This window comes from Hypanus sabinus, chromosome 7 (genome assembly GCF_030144855.1).
Source record: "Hypanus sabinus isolate sHypSab1 chromosome 7, sHypSab1.hap1, whole genome shotgun sequence".
NCBI classification, from domain to species: Eukaryota; Metazoa; Chordata; class Chondrichthyes; order Myliobatiformes; family Dasyatidae; genus Hypanus; species Hypanus sabinus.
The window spans coordinates 33,177,800-33,198,674 of NC_082712.1; the positions used below are offsets into that span (position 1 = coordinate 33,177,800).

Genomic DNA, 20,875 nt, shown 5'->3' on the forward strand with positions numbered 1-20,875 from the left:
TTTATTTATTCAGTAAGTTATGGGTCAAAGTATTTGGTGAGTACATTTCTAACTCTTCTGGCTTCAGTCTCATTGCTGTCTGTTCTGAAATTGTTGGGTTGCGTTCAAGAAAACAATGAAATAGTGCGTTGCTGTCTGACAGCGTTTTCAGAAGTCTCTGGTTACCCCGTCCACACTGATCTGCCCGAGCAGCGTTTTCAAAAATACCCAGGCTGGAAAGTGTTTCTGAAAAGCTCTGGTTTCTGGGGACGAAAACGCCATTTTAGTGTGGATGGAGGGTAAAAAAGAAGAGAAAAAGCTTTGGTTATGGATTTATCTGGCGTAGTGTGGATGTAGCCTCACTTTTTAGAGATATTCCCATTGTTTTATCCATTCTCTCAAACCCAAAAACTGACTTATGAGAATGATTCCAGGAATGAAAGCTTACTGTGTGAGGAATGTCTGGCAGCTCTTGGACTGTATTCCCTGGAGTTCAGGAGAATGAGGGGGGATCTCATAGAAACATTCCAAATGTTAAAAGGCCTGAACAGGTTAGATATGGCAAAGTTATTTCCCATGGCAGGGGAGTCTAGGACAAGAGGGCACAATTTCAGGATTGAAGGGTGTCCATTTAGAACAGAGATGTGGAGAAATTACTTTAGTCAGAGGGTGGTAAATATGTGGAATTTGATGCCATGAGTGGCTGTGGAGGCCAAGTCATTGGGTGTATTTAAGGCTGAGATAGATAGGTTCTTGATTAGCCAGGGCATCAATAGGTATGGGGAGAGGGCAGGGAAGTGGGGATGATTGGAAGAACTGGATCAGCCTATGATTGAATGGCAGAGCATTCTTGATGGACCAAATGGCCTACTTCTGCTCCTATATCTAATGGTCTTGTGGTCTAATAACTGACTTGTATTTACTTCTTTCCCAATCCACTTCTGGACCTCAAACACCAATAGTTTCTCCTTCCACAGCTGCTGCCTGATCAACTGGGTGTTCCCAATAATTTCTGCTTTCTCTGTGCCATTTTCACTTGGCTACTCTTTACTTCTGAAGGGATGAGAGTTCAGAATAGAGTCCCTTTGTATTGGACTACGATGGTAAGCACCTGGATAAAATGGCCCAAGTATGAGAGCTGGGTGAAAGGCTTCAGTACAGAGTTGTTGCTCTGGGAGTGATTGCTGACATTGATTCATTTATCCTGTCAATGAATTTGGAGGAATTCATGCAAAATGCTTGAGGAACTGAGCAGGCCAGGCAGCATCTGTGGATAAGAGTGAATAGTCAAGGTTTTGGGCCGAGACCCTTCATCGGGACCTAATACCTGTCGTGATGAAGAGCCTCAGCCCAAAACGTCGACTGCTTACTCTTTTCCATAAATGCAGCTTGGCCTGCTGAGTTCCTCCATCATTTTACGTGTGTTGCAATGAATTTCAGAGGGTTTTACAGAGAAAGACCATGTCTCTAAAGTATTCAGGAGATCAGAGACCACTGCTACTCATAAACCATAAGCTTCATGTCCTCGTCTTTGAACAATCTTTTCCACAGGTGATCAGAAGATATGCTTGTGCATTAGGCGTGGTGATGAATTTCATCATAGGTGTCAAGTGCTGATACCTCCTGATCCATATTTTCCAGGACTCTGTGGCACATAAAATTGTCCATTAGCATTCACTACACGTCACCTTCTGTAAAATACTTTCTCATGCCATAAGATCATAAGGAGCAGAATTAGGCCATTCGGCACTAGATTATGTGAGGTGCTATAACAATGCTGTGTTATTTGTGTTTATTGTGTACAGTCCTGGTCACCGAATTATAGGAAAGATGTCAACAAAATAGAGAGAGTACAGAGGAGATTTACTAGAATGTTACCTGGGTTTCAGCACCTAAGTTACAGAGAAAGGTTGAACAAGTTAAGTCTTTATTTTTTGGAGCATAGAAGGTTGAGGGGGTCTTGATAGAGGTATTTAAAATTATGAGGCAGACAGATAGATTTGACGTAGATAAGCTTTTTCCATTGAGAGTAGGGGAGATTCAAACAAGAGGACATGAGTTGAGAGTTAAGGGGCAAAAGTTTAGGGGTAACACGAGGGGGAACTTCTTTACTCAGAGAGTGGTAGCTGTGTGGAACGAGCTTCCAGTAGAAGTGGTAGAAGCAGGTTTGATATTGTCATTTAAAAAAAAAATTGGATAGGTATATGGACAGAAAAGGAATGGAGGGTTATGGGCTGAGTGCAGGTCGGTGAGACCAGGTGAGAGTAAGCATTCAGCACGGACTATAAGGGCCGAGATGGCCTGTTTCCGTGCTGTAATTGTTATATGTTATATGGTTATAATACAAACTTTTTAGATCATATTTTAATAACTTGATGGTACTTCCATGTATTGCCTGAGCTACACTACAGTTATTCAATGTTAAAAGAATGCCATACACAAAAGTATCTGCAGATGCTGGAAATCCAAAGCAACACACGCAAAATACTGGAGGAACTCAGCAGATCAGGCAATATCTGTGGAAAAGAAAAAAAAAGTCGATGTTCCAGGCTGAGACCCTTCATCGGGACTGAAAAGGAATATGAGAAGTCAGAGTAAGAAGGTGCAGGGAGGGGAGGAAGAAGTGCAAAGTGGTAGGTGAGAGGTGAAACTGGGGGAAAGGGGTGAAATAACGAGCTGGGAAGTTGGTTACTGAAAGAGATAAAGGGCTGGAGGAGGGGGAATCTCATAGGAGGGGGTAGAAGACCATGGAGGAAAAGGAAGGAGGAGGAGCACCAGAGGGAGGTGATGGGCAGGTAAGGAGACAAGGTGAGAGAGGGAAACAGGAATGATGAATGGGGGGGGGGGGGTGGTGGCAGTTACCAGAAGTTCAAGAAATCATTGTTCATGCTATCAGGTTAGAGGCACTCAGATGGGGTATAAGGTGTTGCTCTTCCAACCTGAGTGTGGCCTCATCGCGACAGTAGAGGAGACCACGTGTCAAAATGGGAATGGGAAGCAGAATTGAAATGAGTGGCTACCAGGAGATCCTGCTTTTACCGGCGGATGGAGTGTAGGTGCTCGGCAAAGTGGTCTCCCAAAGTACGTGGGGTCTCACCAGTATACAGCAGACCACACCGGGAGCACCAGATATAGTAGATGATCCCAGTGTCACCTCACCTGGAAGGACTGTTTGGACCTCTGAGTGGTAGTGAGGGAGGAGGTGTAGGGGAGGTGTGGCACTTGTTTCACTTGCAAGGGTAAGTACCAGGAGGGAGGGAGTACCATGGCTTTGCTCTCAACTCAGAAATATTAGCCATTTCTTTCATTGCATCTTTTAGTCATAAAGCTGAGATTACGTGGAAATCTGGAACTCTTAACTGAAAAATGCCAAAATGAACAGGAGTTAAAGCTAATTCTCAGCTGCAGGCTGCCCTGGAAGACAGGATAAAGAGAGCTCCTTATGAATTTAAATGACAATCTCAAGCTTCTCCATTTCCTACACAGCTGCCAGGACTCGTGTTTGTCAGGGAAGTAAGTCCCATGGCAGAATGCCACTGATACATACCTAAGGCGGAGAGAGGGATCATTCTCTGGGAAATAAGATCGTAATGTAGCGGTGTGCTACACACAGTGCTAAAATAACGACATGGAGTCAGTAAACTGCAGTTAAAGAAGATTTTATTCGAACTTCACAGCCTTGCTTTAAAGCCTCCCTCATCCCACCCTCCCCGGGCGCGAATGCTGTAGGGGGCACGTATTCACAATCCCCCGCAGGCTTTTCCCTTTGTTGGTGAAGCAGACCTGGCGCCCTTTTGGGACTGGCCTTTGTGCCGGCGCGCTGGCTATTTGTGGGCTGGTTCGAGTGCGCTAGGAAGTGGGTTGCCACATAACCCCCCCGCCCCCCCAGAACCAGCGATATACACCCCCCAATGTCCACAGTCTGGGCCGGACCCTGTTTGGGAGGTCGGCCTCTGCGCCGCAGTGCCAGAAACTCAACCGGTTGCGCCAAGTCCACATGGGCCGGTTTGAGTCGGTCCACCGTGAAAACCTCCTCTCTCCCCCCAATGTCCAGCACGAACGTGGACCCGTTGTTCCTGAGCACCGTAAACGGCCCCTCATAGGGCCGTTGCAGCGGTGGCCGATGCCCGCCCCTTCGTACAAACACGAACTTACAGTGCTGCAGGTCTTGGGGTACGCAGGTCGGGTTCTGCCCATGCTGCGAAGGGGGTATGGGGGCCAGGTCACCGAGCCTCTCGCATAGTCTGGCCAGGACTGCTGCGGGTTCTTCCTCTTGCCCCCTTGGGGCTGGTATGAACTCCCCGGGGACGACCAGGGGTGTGCCGTACACCAGCTCAGACGACGAGGCGTGCAGATCGTCGTTGGGCGCTGTGCAGATGCCGAGCAGGACCCAGGGAAGCTCGTCCACCCAGTTAGCTCCTCTCAGACGGGCCATGAGAGCCGACTTTAGGTGACGGTGGAAACGCTCCACCAGGCCGTTCGACTGTGGGTAGTAGGCAGTTGTGTGGTGCAGCTGTGTCCCCAAAGGCTGGCCATAGCTGACCAGAGGCTGGAGGTGAACTGGACGCCTCTGTCGGAGGTAATGTGGGCCGGTACACCAAAGCGAGATATCCAGGTGGCAATCAGGGCTCGGGCGCAAGATTCGGAGGTGGTGTCAGTGAGCGGGATCGCCTCTGGCCATCTTGTGAACCAGTTCATGATAGTCAGGAGGTGCTGCATTCCGCGTGACACTGGCAGGGGGTCCACGATATCCACATGAATGTGGTTGAAACGCCGGTGGGCGGGATGGAACTGCTGCGGTGGGGCTTTGGTGTGCCGCTGCACCTTGGCTGTCTGGCAGTGCATGCACATTCTGGCCCATTCACTGACCTGCTTGCGGAGTCCGTGCCAAACGAACCTGCTGGAGACCATCCGGACGGTTGTCCTGATGGAGGGGTGCGCTAAGTTATGAATGGAGTCAAGGTGTGGGGCTGGCAACTGGGCTTCTCCCAGGGAGATCGTCTGAAAGGTCTTGGCGTGGACCTCAGCAGGTCAACCAGCAGGCTGTGAGCCCACAAAAAATCCGCACCCAGAAGCGGTTGGGCTACGGCGGCCAGTGTGAAGTCCCACGTGAACCGGCTGGAGCCGAACTGTAGCTGCACCGTACGGGTGCCTTAGGTCCTTACTGTGCTGCGGTTCACAGCCCTCAGGGGGTGACCCAGTGCCCTGTTGCGGGTGTCGTAACTTGTCGGAGGTAAGGCGCTGATCTTGGCACCGGTGTCGACCAAAAAACGGCGTCCCAACCTCTTGTCCTACATGTACAGGAAGCTATCCCGATGGCCAGCCGCCGTAGCCATCAGCGGCAGCTGGCCCTTTCCCGGGAACTTGCAGGGCGGGTTACAGCGGCGGGCTTCTGTGCCCCACCGCTGGTGGTAGAAACACCATTGTTTGTTGGGCTCCTCACTCCTGCCTCTGGGATTAGCGGGCTCTGTGGCTGGGCCTAGTCTGGTTTGCTGCTGGGAGCGTGGCCTGGTGGTCTGTGCGACGGACGCCCCACTCACCTTCTTGGCGTTCCACAGCAAGTCCGCCCGGGCTGCCACCTTCCGGGGGTCGCTGAAATCCGCGTCGGACAGCAGCAGGCGTATGTCCTCGGGCTGCTGCTCCAGGAATGCCTGCTCAAACATGAGGCAGGGTTTGTGTATGCTGGCCAGAGACAACATCTCATTCATTAAAGCCGATGGAGGTCTGTCTCCCAAGCCATCCAGGTGCAGTAAGCGGGCAGCCCGCTCATGCCGTGAGAGTCCGGAAGTCTTTATGAGCAGGGCTTTGAATTCTGTGTACTTGCCATCCACTGGGGGAGACTGTACGAATTCCTCAACCTGGGCCGTGGTGTCCTGGTCGAGGGAGCTCACCACGTAGTAGTAACGTGTGTCCTCTGAGGTTATCTGCCGAACGTGGAATTGGGCTTCTGCTTGCTGGAACCATAGGTGAGGTCGCAACGTCCAGAAGCTTGGCAGTTTCAACGAAACCGCATGAACAGATGCAGCGTCGGTCATCTCCCGTCCAAAAATCGTTTGGACCATCGGGGTCACCGATTGTAGCGGTGTGTTACACGCAGCGCTAAAATAATGAAACGGAGTCGGTAAACTGCAGTTAAAGAAGATTTTATTCGAACTTCACAGCCTTGCTTTAAAGCCTCCCTGATCCCGCCCTCCCTGGGTGCGGATGCTGTAGGGGCATGTACTCACAATCCCCCGCAGGCTTTTACCTTTGTTGGTGAAGCAGACCTGGCGCCCTTTTGGGACTGGCCTTTGTGCAGGCGCGCTGGCTATTTGTGAGCCGGTTCGAGTGCGCTAGGAAGTGGGTCACCACAGTAAGACCATAAGATATAGGAGCAGATTTAGGCCATCTGGCCCATCGAGTCTGCTCCGCCATTTCATCATGGCTGATCCAATTTTCCTCTCAGCCCCAGTCTCCTGCCTTCTCCCCATATGCCTTCATGCTGTGACCTATCAAGAATCTATCAACTATTGTCTTAAATATACATAAAGGCTTGGCCTCCACAGCTGCCAGTGGCAAAGAATTCCACAGATTCACCACTCTCTGGCTAAAGAAATTCCTCCTGTTCGCTGGTCTAAAAGGACACCCCTCTGTTCTGAGGCTGTGACCATTAGTCTCAAACTCCCCCACCATCCACTCTATCAAGGCTTTTCACCAATTGATAGGTTTCAATAAAGTCAACCCTCATTCTTCTGAACTCCAGAGCCATCAGACGCTCTTCATATGAGAAGCCATTCAACCCTGGATTCATTTTCATGAACCTCCTTTGAATTCTCTCCAGTGCTTCAGATTTGCCGACATCTAGTTGGTTTTCTTTCTAATGCGGTGTTGCCCAGAAGGCTTTCTATGCGTTTTCTGCTTTGTTTTGCATCAATGTCCCTGAGTGTATTGGAAACAGAACAATAATTGAAGAGTCCGTTGTGTCATTCTGTTACTGTCCAGTCTCCGCACAACAGTGGGTGTTGGGGGAAGGGGGATTTAATGTCCCAATAATGAAGAACACCTTATGCGATTAATGACAGGACCTCATTTAAATTTACTTCCTATGCTTCCTGCCTGACTTTCAAGGCAGAAAGGGAGTAATGAGCACCATAAAAAAAGTGAACAAAGAAAGATTTAAAAGGAATGGGTCAGAGAATTTCTCAGGTCTTGGAGACGAATCAGACACTGAAATCCTTTAACTCAAAGAGGCCGGGACTTCCAGGAATCACAGCAGCTGATGGAAGTTGAAAAAGGGCAGGATCTATGTGGCAAGGTCTTGACCTCTCACCCCATGAGACTAAAACATAACTACTGTATCTATACACAATCAGATCCCCGTGTTTAGCCAAACATACACTTATTCATTGTTTATTCATGCCCTGCAGAATGTTTCACCTTCAATACACGTTTCTCTTTGTTTTTTTTCACCTGATTTGGGCACTGACAAGGCCAATAATAATTACTGCTCTTGAAGGAAGTGAATCGCTCAATTAACAGTTAAATGACATAGTGGCATAGGTGGGGATTGGGGTCAATGAATAGGCCACACTAGGCAAAGATGGTAGATTTTCTCTCCTGTATTCAGGGTTTTTCTAACAACTTAGTAGCTTTGTGGTCATGATTGCTGCCATCATTAATCACTTTTCTAAAATTCATAACCGTAATTGAATTTAACTTCTTCAGCTGCATTTGTGGGATTTGAACTCAGGTCTTTAAATTGTTAGTTTTCCAAATTAATCATCCAGTAACTTAACTTGAAGCAGAAGTGATTGACAGACTGGGTTTGAACTGGGTCTGTTCTGGTGAAGTTTCATATCTTTAACCGGTGGACTACCAGGGCAGACTTAGACCAGATGGACCCAAGTGCAGAGGAGACCAGAGACCGGAATGGAAATGAACAAAGAATCTTTCCTTGTGGATTGGTTGGCAGAGAACACAGACTGGGACTCAAGACTGAACAGAGACAAACAAAACAGAGGGATCTTAAATAGACAAACAAAACAAGGCACAGGTGCATTGATAATTAAAAAAGACGCAGACAAAAATAATCAACTAATAATCGGGGAGGAAGAGCATTGGAGCCTGGAGGACTCTGGAGCCCCCAGGTGGTGAGGCAGAGGCATGACATAACTGTTGTGCATCAGCCAAACCAAGGACAAGCTTGCTCCTTCAATTTCTTTTCAAAAAATGTAGGAAGCAGAAACAATAAGGCACTTTATGAAGATTTGGAGAGGCGATAAATTCATAGGTTAATGCATTGCAGAGAAGCAGTTGCTACACCGGAGGCAAATGTTAGTTATCTATAAAACAAACTGAGTTTTAGATCAGGAAATTCACGGCTATTCCAGTAAACAGGTGCTCCCCAGGTTCTGAATAACCAACTTGTGCACATACAAATTTGGGAGACCAGCGGGATGGATTTCTTGGTGGCTGCAGGGTGGAAATGCTTATACCCTACCTTCCCTCACCACCCAGAGTCTCAGCATTTGGGTGTTGGGTTGAGTTGAGTTGAGCCCTTGGTAGACTCACTCACTCACTGAGTCAGTGAGGTTGGCTGGTGACTGCTCTTCTCAAGCCCGTTCACTTTCTCACACAGCTCTCTATGGTCCTCTTCCACATACTGTTTTTGTTCATTTCTGACTTCTGTACAATTGAGGTTGTGAAAGGTTCTCAGAAGTGGATCTCCAAGTGGACCACAACCTTGTCGTGGTTTGTAAGATTGTGTACCTCAAGGACCTGGAGAGCTACGATCGCTGGAGTCAGGGCTTTACAGTGTTTATAAAAAGTATTTAACCCCCTTGGAAGTGTTTTTTTGTTTTACAGTATTGAATTACCTCCAGTGTATTTGACACTGATCAACAGAAAAAAATTCTTTCATGTCGACATGAAAACAGATCTCTACAAAGTGATCGAAATAAATTACAAATATAAAGCACAAAATAATTGATTGCATTGGTATTCACTTTCTTTAATATGATACACCAAATTATCACTGGTGCAGCCAATTAGTTTTAGAAGTCACACAATTAGTTAAATGGAGATCTGCTTTGGAGACTTGTGTCCAATCAAGGTGTTTCAATTGATAGTAGTAAAACTACACCTGTATCTGGAAGGTCCATCTGCTGGTGAGTCAGTATCCTGGCAGAAACTACACCATGAAGACAAAAGACAAAAGAACACTCAAGCAACTCCACGAATAGGTTATTGAAAAGTACAAGTCAGGAGATGGATTCAAGAAAATTTCCAGGTCACTGAATATTCCTTGCAGTACAGTTAAGTCAATCATCAAGAAATGGAAAGAATATGGCACAGCTGTAAATCTGCCTAGAGCAGGTCGTCCTCAAAATTTGAGTGACCGTGAAAGAAGGGGACTAGTGAGGGTGGCTACCAAGAGACCTATGACAACTCTGGAGGAGTTACAAGCTACAGTGGCTGAGATAGGAGAGACTGCGCATACAACAACTGTTGCCCAGGCGCTTCTCCAGCCGCAGCTTTATGGGAGAGTGGCAAAGAGAAAGACATTGTTGAAAAAAACTCACATGAAATCTCAGTTAGTGTTAGCCAGAAGGCATGTGGGAGACACTGAAGTCAGCTGGAAGAAGGTTCTCTGGACTGGTGAAACTAAAATTGAACTTTTTGGCTATCAGACTAAACACTAACTTTGCATAAGCCAAACACCACACATCATTAAAGCCGCATCAGCCCTCTGAGAAGCATCATGCTGTGGGAATGCTTCATTGCAGCAGGTCTGGGAAGGCTTGTGAAGGTAGAGAGTAAAATGGATGCAGCAAAATACAGGGAAATCCTGGAGGAAAACCTGATGCAGTCTGCAAGAGAACTGTGGTTTAGGAGGAGATTTGTTTTCCAGCAAGACAACTACACAGGAATGGCTTAAAAACAGTTAATGCCCTGGAGTGGCCAAGAAAATCCAGACCTCAATCCAATTGAGGACTTGTGGCTGGACTTGAAACGGGCAGTTAGTCATGATCCCCATGCAATCTGGGAGAGCTTGAGCAGTTTAGTAAAGAAGGATGGAGAAAAATTGCAGTATCCAGATGTGCAAAGCTGATAGGGACCAATCCACACAGATTCGTCTGTAATTGCTGCCAAAGATGAATATGTATGGTGAATACTTATGGAATCGATTATTTTGTGTTTTATATTTGTAATTAATTTAGATCACTTTGCAGAGATCTGTTTTCACCCTAGCACAAAAGATTCTTTTTCTGTTGATCAGTTCAATGTTATAAATCAAAACATGAAGACTTTCAAGGGGAGGTGAATACTTTTTATAGGCACTGTATGCTCTAGCCCTTGGTAGGGTCACCCATGCCAAACAGGTCGAAGGATAGAATCCAGAGTAAGAGTAGTGCACCGGTTCTTCGGTTCAGAGGTTCAGCTCAGGTCTAACAACCTGGACTAGTAAAACAAAATTGTTATGGAAACAGCAATGAAGAATCCTATGTCTGAGTGTGATGGTATTCCTGAGTCTCTACTTGACTGACAGTAGTGAAAACCAAGAGGAAGCTACTGACATGATGAAGGAAGCCTTGAACATCACCAGAGATGGAGGACCTTCGTTGCTGCCCTAAAGGCCAGTGGTGTAATGGACAGTAAATAAAAAAAGTCAGGAATGGAACTCTGTGGTAACCTGGAGAGTGCCTGTAGATTAATTCCTTGAATATCCCTTTGCAGTCCCGGTCGCACACAATGCACTCCATGGATTTCATATCCCATCTACTTTGTTACAAAATGAAACATTTTGCCCTTTTTCTTAACACCAAAGAAATGGAATCACCAATTTGGAGGTTTGAGTCTTGGCTATGCATGTCCCTGTTGCAGATCCTAGAGGAAAGTTCCATACAAATCCATTCATAGCTTCCACTTCAACTGCTTGTTATGACATTTCTCTGGCCCAGAGACAGGAAATCTAAACACCTACAGTGAACTCAGTGGCCACTTTATTAGGCACATCTGTACCTAACAAGATGGCCGTCAAGTTTATGTTCGTGGTCTTCTGCTGATACAGCACATCTACTTTAATGTTTGATGTGTTGTGCTCTTCTGCACATGGTTATTTTACTTGCTGTCACCTCGGAGAACCAGTCTGGCCATTCTCCCCTGCTCTCTCTCAATAATAACACGATTTTGCCCATGGAACTGCACTTCACCAGATGTTTTTTGTTCTTCCCACCATTCTCTGTAAACTCTAGAGACTTGTGCATGAAAATCCCAGAAGATCAGCAGTTTCTGGGATACTCAAACCTGTCATTAACAATCATTCCATGGTCAAAGTCACTTAGATCAAATTGCTTCCCCATTCTGATGTTTGGCCTGAACAACAACTGAAGTTCTTGACCATGTCTGCATGCTCCAGGATTGGCTGATTAGGTATTTGCAGTAACGTATGGGTGTAGCTGTTACAGTTGTTCTTTTAGCCTCGCACTTCCTATCAGCAATGTCTTTTGAATAATTACTGTAACGCTCTTCCATGTTCCAGGGAAGGTGTCAATGACAGCTTGGAGATGGGTCTCTGAATGTGCACATCACTTGTGAAAAACTAATGATTAGAGATGAGGATGGTCTTGGTTCTGGGGAGGAGAGCACTTTCCAGTTTGTCTTATGGCTGGAGGTGATGTGCAGTATTGCAGAGAGGCAGATAGAGAAAAGGGCCGCAGCACTGAAACATCCATGTTTAATTAGGGATCAAGGATCAACTTTATATGTATTAGGAAATCGCTGTGGCGTGTTGGTCAGGGTGCACTGTGCAACAAGAAACAAATTTCAATGATTGTAAAGAATGACGAATTTTATAAAAATAAATTAGAGGTTAAAGTATGGATATGGGATGAAATATACCTATATATATATATCAATACCGCATGTATTTGCAATGTAAACAGCATTATAAATGTGTGTCACAGTGTGTCCAGTGACTGAGGTAATAAACAGGGAGCTGGGGTGGGTTAACTATAATAGTCGATCAGATTAACTGCCTGGGGGAAGAAACTTCTAAAATGGGGTGAAGTTTTTGTTTTAAAAACCCTATAGCACTTTCCAGGAGGGAACTTTTAGAGAAGGTATTTTGCAGGGTGAGTAGTGCCCACAAAGATGACCCACACGAATACTGAACTTTTTGACTGAGCTGATAGAAGAAAGTCCTCTGTGCCAGTTTGTATATGGTAAAGGCTTTCTGCTAAGCATAAAGCATATTGCTACCTGGATATCGCCAATGGTTCTGTCCACTCATTCGTCGGCTATCATAGGCAGTAAATCATTCAGATTAATAAATCCTTGTGGAGACCTGGATGTTTTTGGGCTGTTACTTCTGTATTTCAAACACCACGGGGTGGCTCCTGGGTATCCACTGAAGAATGCTTCTGTTTTGCAACCCACATTCTCATGCTAAGTCAGAGTAATGTCAACACAATGGGGCAGACCACAGGACACTGAATCAGAAGGTACCATGCCTGGACCAGTCTGAAAGAACTCTGTTCTGCAGAAAGCTCTGCAGAGTTCATCCTAAAAATCTCCAAAATCCATGTGTTGCAAAAACTTGTTCTAGGAGAGAACAGGTCTTGCTCTGATCTACTAGTCAAGAATCTGAGGTCATGGAATATGAGGAAGCAGGAATAAGGGGTGTAAGAGGAAGGAAGGCAGCTGCTTTTCACCTTCGCTGCTTGTGAAGAAGTAATTCATGTGCCGTGCCAGTAGCCTTAACATCAATTCCCCTTTTACGTGCAGCCCATAATCTCTACCTCCTCCTTGCCATTGGCTTTGACCACAATGCATTAAACCTTCCAAACCATAATCAATGTAAGAAAGTGCATGCTTGCACCTTCCACAGCAGAGAAATGAGGAGGAAGTAGAACAGGCCGAAGGAGATATCAGAAAAGCAGAATATTGAATGGTTTCATCCTGTGGTACTACTTCAGCAATGGCCTACTGTTAGATCCCTTGCATTATCTTTACGCGCAGGTACCATTCTCCACCTATGGAAGCACAAGTCCTCATTGAGGGGTCGACAGTGGAAAGGGTGAGTACATTCAAGTTCCTGGGTATCAAAATTACAGAGGAACTATCCTTGACCCAGTGCTTAGATGCAACAATGAAGAAGGTGCATCTGTGTCTCAACTTTCTCAAATGTTGGAGGGATTTTATTCTCAGAAGCTGAAGGAAATTTGGCATATCATCGAAGACTCTGACAAACTTCTACAGATGTACAGATCTATGATTGGGGTGCCATGGTAGCGTAGTGCTTAGTGTAATGCTATTATGGCCCAGGGTACTCTGAAGTTTGGAGTTCACTTCTGACACTGTTCTTTAAGCTGTCTCTGTACATCCTCCCTGTGGGTTTTCCTGACCAATCCAGTGTCCTGCCACAGTCCAAAGGTATACTGGGTAGGTTAATTGGTCATTGTAAATTGTCCTGTGATTAGATCAGGGTTAATTGGGGTTGCTGGGGCAACGAAGCTCAAAGGGCTGGAAGAGCCGACTCATGCTATATCGCTAAAATAAATAGATAAATGTGGTGGAAACCATTCTGACAGGCCGCAACCAGTTCCATCGTGCGTTCAGTTCTCCTCACTGTCATGGACAAGAGGAAATGCCATCTATCATGTTTCGATGTTTTGATGTATATGTGACAAATAAAGCTAATCTTTTAAATCATTACTGAGTCTAGATTTTTTTTTTGTTTTAATTCCAGATACTCTCTACCTTGAGCTTCCATTGTGCGATTTAAGCTCAAGTTCCAGGAACATAGGTTCAGATTATCTTGCTGGTCCAGTAACTAAGCCATTATGTTGCTGTGCTCATTAATTAGAATCAATAATGGGGACATTAAACTCTTTCCAACGTTATTAGTGCATCTGGTAACACATGGCATTTGACATTAACCTCTCAAGTTTGGCCATTAAATTTTAAAATATAGCACAGAACTGCACCCTTGTCCTCCTAACTGAATTCTTAATTTCAACCTGCTCCCTAGGTTTTTATTAACAATATCCCTTTAGGGTTGTGGATTGAGAATATCTCCCCTCCTCCGACCTTGAACAAAACTTTCTTGGGTCAGTACTGGAAAACTGACTCCCACCTCTCCATTCTTCAATCATTCTACTGCTTTGCAGGGTCAGATTAATCTCACACGGGGCACTAAGAAGAGATAAGGTAGCTTTAAGCAGCGAAAGCCAGATCTATGTAGTGCTAGTAAGCATTGATTTTGGATCCCCAACTGATACATCCATCCAAAGAACAAAGAAAGTGCTGGCTGCAAGTCGAACTCACGCTGACTACAAGCAGGAATCAAACAGAAAGCTGGTTGTATTTAGTTATAGTTGGATTTTTGCCGTAGCTAACATCATGGTAAATGATCAAATACCTTGTTTTCTGATAACAAAGGCTTAGAATTTTTTGAGGAATATACACCGCTAGCATTTCCTTCCATTACTGTTTAGAAGCATGAGACTTTCCTACAGTTACAAGTGAAAATGAAAGCCCCACTCTTCCTGACAGATGCTTATCAGTGATTTTGAAGAAAGGTAGAAGTACAGGAAACAGAATTAGGAGTGGGCCTGTAGTGTTCTCGCTCAGGTGTAAGAGAACGCTGAACTAAACACAGAGGTAAACCGTAGTCAATGAAAACAGGATCGCAGTAAGATTAACCATTTACTGTTCACTCTTCCTCATTAACGTATGGTGAAAACTGTTGATAAAACAATACAAGATTTGTACAGTATTTGTTTCCTTCTTGATATCACATTTACATCGTAAATACTTGCAAAAGTAAAACTACAACAACTATACTACATTAAAATGTAGCATACAGTCAGAATCTACCTACGCCATTGACTGCTTTAAATACACTTCAACACAAACTATCCACAACTCTTTAACTAACGAAAACATAAACCTTATCAACCATCATTACTTTTAACAGAATCAGCGTTAACATTTTAATTCAACATATCGATTATCTCATGAACTTACGGCATTTCTAGTGCATAGAGAGACTACTTTTCTCGTGCTGATCCTGCACATGTGAGCCCCCTCCTTCCCGTTTCTCCAAACCGGTACTTTCCCACAAGACGCGGCGAAACTGGATGTGACGTCATCGCATGCTGTGATATATCACAGACAACGAATTTACTTTAAACAATCCTAACTTTAACTAAAAAATGCTAACAAATGACTTACTAAAGCGAAAATATTATAAACTAAATAAATGCCATAAAGGCAACACAGGGCTCTTGAAATCTTCAAGACTGGCAGCCATTCAATATGATCAAGTCTCTATATGATCTTCTTATCACATTCTTATTTACTGAAGCCTAAGATTCTTAAACAAATTTCATGACTTGGGCTCAATTGTCTTCTACGGGACAGAATTCCACAGGTTTACCACTTTCCTCGTCTCAGTCCTGTGTAGCTTACCTGTTATCCTTAGAAGGCAATTAATGGGCTTGAGCTTCCCCACCAATGGAACTGTCCTTCCAGCATCTAACCTAGCAATTATGGAGGGCTATAGCCATAGATGCTGCCTTACCTGTTTAGTTCTTCCAGCTTTTTGAGGTTGGTGCTCAAGATTGCCGGCATCTACAGAATCTCTTGTGTCATAATTCTCAGGGAGTGGTCTCACCAAGACACTTTGCAAATACTTTCAGATATCCCTACTCCAACACTCAAATCCTCTTACTATGAATGATAGTACACCATTTGCCTTAATCACCTGCTGTATCAGTAGTCCTGGCTTCATTGACTGGTATACAAGAACACGCTGGTCTCAAGGCACTTCTCCCTTTCCTAATCCATCACCATTCAGATAATAATGGTCTTCCAACTTTGCCACCGAAGTTGATAACATCACGTTTATCTGCATTACACTGCATCCACCATGCATATACCTAGTCATTCAACCTGCCAATCACACCGGACCCGCTTTACAACATTCCCATAGCTCTCACTCCCATCCAGATTTCTGTTATCTGCAAACTTGTTGATATATATTTAATTCCCTTGTTAACTCATTAATGTGAATTGCTGTGTTCAAAGCACTGAATACTTCAGTACTCTACCAGTCACTGCTTGACACTCAATAAATAAATTACTTATTTCCTCTTTTTATCTCCTGTATGCCAACCAGTTCATTAAGTTATCCATTATGCCACTCTTTTAATTTCACATACTTATCTGTTATGTGGGTCTTCAGGTCCAAATACACCACATTAACTGATTCTCTTCAATACACCTGGAAGTTACAGTACATCTTCAAAATATTTCAGTAAATTTGTCAAGCATGAGCTTCCCTTTATGACGTCATGCTGACTTTGACTGATCCAGTCATTGTTTTCCGAATACTCTCCTAGAGTATCTTTAAGAATGGAGTCTAACATTTTCCCCACTCCAGTCTTTAATTTTATGTTTTAGTTCTCCCTTTTGTAAATAGTTTATATCTGCTACTCTCCCATCTGTAGCAACTGATGCAGAGTTTAAGTAATGTTGGAAAATGATGACCAATGCATCCAATATTTCTTGGGACACTTTCATGAGATATCTGGGATACAGAGTATGATGCCATGGGGGTCCATTGGCCTTCAATCCTATCGATTTTTCCATCACCTCCTCTCTACTAATAAAGGCTTCCTACAGGAGGGTAAAAAAACAGCTTCCAGAGGATCTCAATGGTTTTGGCCGCATCTGTAGAGGTAAATGGACAGTCACCATTTCAGCGCGAGATTCTTCATCTGCCAGATGAATGGTCTCAACTTGAAACATTGACCATCCCTTTGTCTCTGCAGATGTTGCTTAACTTGCTGTATTCCTCCAGCAGTTTGCTTCTTTTTGCTCCTGATTCCAGAATCAACACAACCATATCTCAAGGATGTGCCCTTGGCCTACTCTGGCCTACTCTGGCCTTGTGTTCTACTCTGCCTACACTCATGAATGTGGGGCTAGGCACAGCTCAAACACCACCTATAAATTCACAGATGGCACCACTTCTGTTGGCAGATTCTCAAATAGCAATGAGACGTACAGGACTGAGATAGATCAGCTGGTTGAGTGGTATCACAACCACAGCCTTGCATTCGACATCAGCAAGACCAAAGAATTGATTGTGGACTTCAGGAATGGAAAATTGGGAGAACACTCACTGGTCCTCATTGAGGGATCAGTGGTGCAAAGTGTGATTAGCTTCAATGTCCTAGGTGTGAACATCTCAGAGGATCTATTCTGGGCCCAGCACATTGATGCAATCATGAAGAAGGGATGCCTGCAGCTATACTTCATTAGGAGTCTGAGGAGCTTTGGCATGTCACCAAATGCTCTGGTAAATTTCTACATAAGTACAGTGGAGAGCATTCTGACTGGCTGCAACACTGCCTGGTATGGAGCCTCCAATGTGCAGGATCAAAGATGGGCACAACCCTCAGCACCACTGAGGACATCTTCAGTCCTTCAAGAAGGTGTCCTCCATCATTAAGAAGCTTTACCATCTGGGGCATGACCTCTTTTCATTACTATCATCAGGGAGGAGGTACAGAAGCCTGAAGACCCACACACAATGTTTTAAGAACAGTTTTATCCACTCTACCATCAGATTTCTAAGTGGTCTATGACCTCAGTATACCTCTTTCGTACTATTTATTTTTGGTAATGAATAGTAATTTCTATCTTGCACTGATGCCACGTACCTACAAATGTCATGACATACATCACTTAGTTATAACTTCCTTTGTGAATGCAGAACTAAAATATTTACTGAATTTGTCTGTCATTTCTTTGTTCCCTATTATAAGTGGTCTTCCTGACTGACTATTCAGGCCAAGCTCTCTTTTTGTTGTTACCAGAAAGAACAAAGTATAGGTGTTATAATGAGCGAAGGAAGCAAACCCAAGTGCAGAACACAGGCACGGAGATTCAGTTTGGATGCTTACATGACCGTAAACGCCAATCAGCAAACAGGAGGGATCTTGACATGGAGCCCTGATATGGAGCCTTGACACGGAACCTTGACTCAGAGATTTGACGCAGAGACTTGACTCAGAGAGACGGAGTATCATAGGTGAAACTGGAGCGAAGCTTAGAACAAATAGTTCTCAGTGGTCAGGAAACGTAGTTTTCTCACAGGAGAAAGACCAACAAATTGGCAACTAGTGGCTGTGATGTCGGGGTTCTTATACTGCAGTTCTTGATGGAAACCAGGTGTGCTGTCATCAAAGTGAATTGTGCAATTGGGAAATTAACGGTCAGAATCAAGGCATAATCAAAGGAAATTAGGAGCAAGATAGGGAATAAATAATCGGGACCATGACAATAGGAGCCTCAGGACCCATATCATTAGTTTCAGGAATAGTTAATACCTTTCAGTCATCAGGTTCTGGAATCAGAGGAGATAATTTCACTCACCCCAACACTGAACTGTTCCCACAACCTGTAGGCTCACTTTCAAGGACTCTTCATCTCATGTTCTCAAGATTTATTGCTTATCTATTTGTTGTTATTACTTTATTTTTGTTTTCTTTTTGCGCTTGCACAGTTTATTATGGTTGTTCAAGGTTTTTCATTGATTCTATTGTGTTTCTTTGTATTTACCTTGAATGCCTACAAGAAAATGAATCTCAGGATAGAATATGGTGACACATAAGTACTTTGATGATAAATTTACTTTGAACTTTGAAATGACTCATAGTAGCTTTTTTTCTCTTTGCTCATCTATGGAAGCTTTTATGATCAGTTGTTATGTTTCCTGCAAGCTTCACTCTCATACTCAGTTTTCTCTCTTTTAATTAATCTTTGTCAAAACTTATACTAAACTATTCCCAGTCCTCAGATTAGTTGCTTTTTTGTACCAGCTATATCCTTGTATCTAACACTATCCCTGAGTTTTCTTGTTAGCTGTGGATGAACCACCCTTCCTGCTTATTTTTGTGCCAGATAGGAATGAGCAATTATTGTAGATTATCCATACACAGTTTAAATGTCTGCCATTGCTGATGTACTCTCAGCCTCCGAAGTAATAGTCTCCAATGTATCTTAGCCAACTCTTGCCTCATAATTTAGTTTCCTTTAATTAGATTCAGGACCCGAGTCTCAGACTCCACATCAAAACTCTCCATCTTACTGATGAATTCTATCAGATTATGGTCACTCCTCCCTAAGGTGTCTCACTTAACAAGACTGCTAAGTACTAGTCCTTTAGGCTTGCTCCCTAGTTTGGTTTTCAATGCATTGTTTGAGAAAACTATCTTGTATATGCTCCAGGAATTCTCATTTACAGTGTTATTACTAATTTAGTTTGCCCAATCTATACCTTTAATTTTCCTGTTTAATGCATCCCTAGTATCAGCAGTATTGTTTGGGATTCTGTATACAACACATTTGTGCGTTCTCAGTGCCCTTGGTATTTATTAGCTCTCCCTGTTCAGTTTCTATATCCTTCCTCACATTTGTGTTGATTGTACCTGAACCAGCTTTGCAGCCACCACACCCCTCCCCCACCCACTTCCTTCTTGTTGCCTTTGCTCCTAAACCAGCGGACAGTCAGTTCCCAAACTTGGTTCCGTTCCAGCCATGTCTCTATAATCCCAATTATATCATACCTGTTGCATCTATTTGTTTGATTAAAGTGAATCATATCTCGATGAATTTTGATGAAACTCACCATTAACACGCACCCCATGCGCCAGAACAACCTTGGCTGGCAGGAAAAGAGAGCTTGAAGTCCAAGGTTTGAAGCAAAAAAAAACAAATTTATGGCTGACTGAGCAGCAATGAGTCCAATTCTCTGCAGGTTCAAAGGAAAGTTCAATGTGTAGTCGACATCACAGAGCAAAGCAGAAGTACCATCAATGTTCTGTCGTGGCTGTGCACAACTATATATCAATTAAATAAAAGCACGCACATGGGAGATGGCTTTAACTAGGGTATTCACATGAGAGGGGGGAGGGCAAAGGGATAAATAATGCATATGCAGACAACAGATCAATACGTAGTGCTGGGGGGGGGGGTCATTGCTCGAAAAGAAATAGATCCATACATTGCACTTCCTCCCCTTTAGATTAATGCAACATAAAAATGTATATGTACAAAACATTAAATTTTCCCTTCATAAACCTATATTCCAAATAAACATGCTTTCACAATCAGTCTTTTGGGTGGTGCTGTGTTTTTTTTCAGGATAGCGCCTCTGGACCTGTGAAATGGCATCAGGTCTGGTACGTGTCTTGTCTAAGACAACATTCTCGGTTTCTGGTGTTATGTTGCTGTCAGTGACATCATCACTGAGAGATAAGTCCGGTGCCACATGACATCTCCATGTCTGATCTCCAACATCCACTGTGTACATCAGTGGTCCAGTTCCTGTAGCTATCCTACCGGATGTCCACTTGTCTTCTCAGTAATCACGTGTAAGGACTTGCTGTTCAACCTCGAAGCCCCTTGCTGCTTCACTTGGCAACTGGCTGAACTGTTTTTTCTCCACTTTCCTCCATAGATCTGATTTCAGGAGGTCTGTGCGAGATCTCAGATTCCTGCTCATGAACAGCATTGCAGGAGTTTGATATGTCATCACATGAACAGAGTTCCAGTACACAAGAAGGAAGTTGTCCACCTTGTGTGCTGCAGAGAAATGTCCTCCTTGTCCATCGCTTTAATGGACTTCATGAAGGTTTGGATAAACCTTTCAGCTAACCCCTCCATTGCTGGGTGGTGAGGAACTGACTTGAAATACCTGATGCCATTTTTTTTTTCAAGAACAGTTGGAATACTTCTGACGTGTATTGTGGTCCATTGTCACTCACAATTTGTTCTGGAAGGCCATTTCTAGTGAAGATAGACCGCAGAGGGGTGACAGTCTTTACTGAGGTGGTTGACTTCA

The 20,875-nt window shown here is 44.2% G+C and overlaps 1 protein-coding gene across 7 annotated transcripts in view; it reads right to left on the bottom strand.

Moving 5' to 3' along the window:
• LOC132396663 (interleukin-6 receptor subunit beta) overlaps positions 1-19,726 on the bottom strand; it is a 188,553-nt gene extending 168,827 nt beyond the window's left edge. For 5 of the 7 annotated variants that reach the window (XM_059974415.1, XM_059974412.1, XM_059974418.1 and 2 more), the window contains exons 1-2: positions 19,661-19,726; positions 14,989-15,119 (exon numbers count right to left, since the gene is read on the bottom strand). The gene's annotated coding sequence lies outside the window, so the exon portion shown is untranslated. The remainder of the gene's footprint in view (positions 1-14,988; positions 15,120-19,660) is intronic. The other 2 variants (XM_059974417.1, XM_059974419.1) reach the window with 2 other exon arrangements.
• Between the last annotated feature and the right edge of the window lie 1,149 nt (positions 19,727-20,875).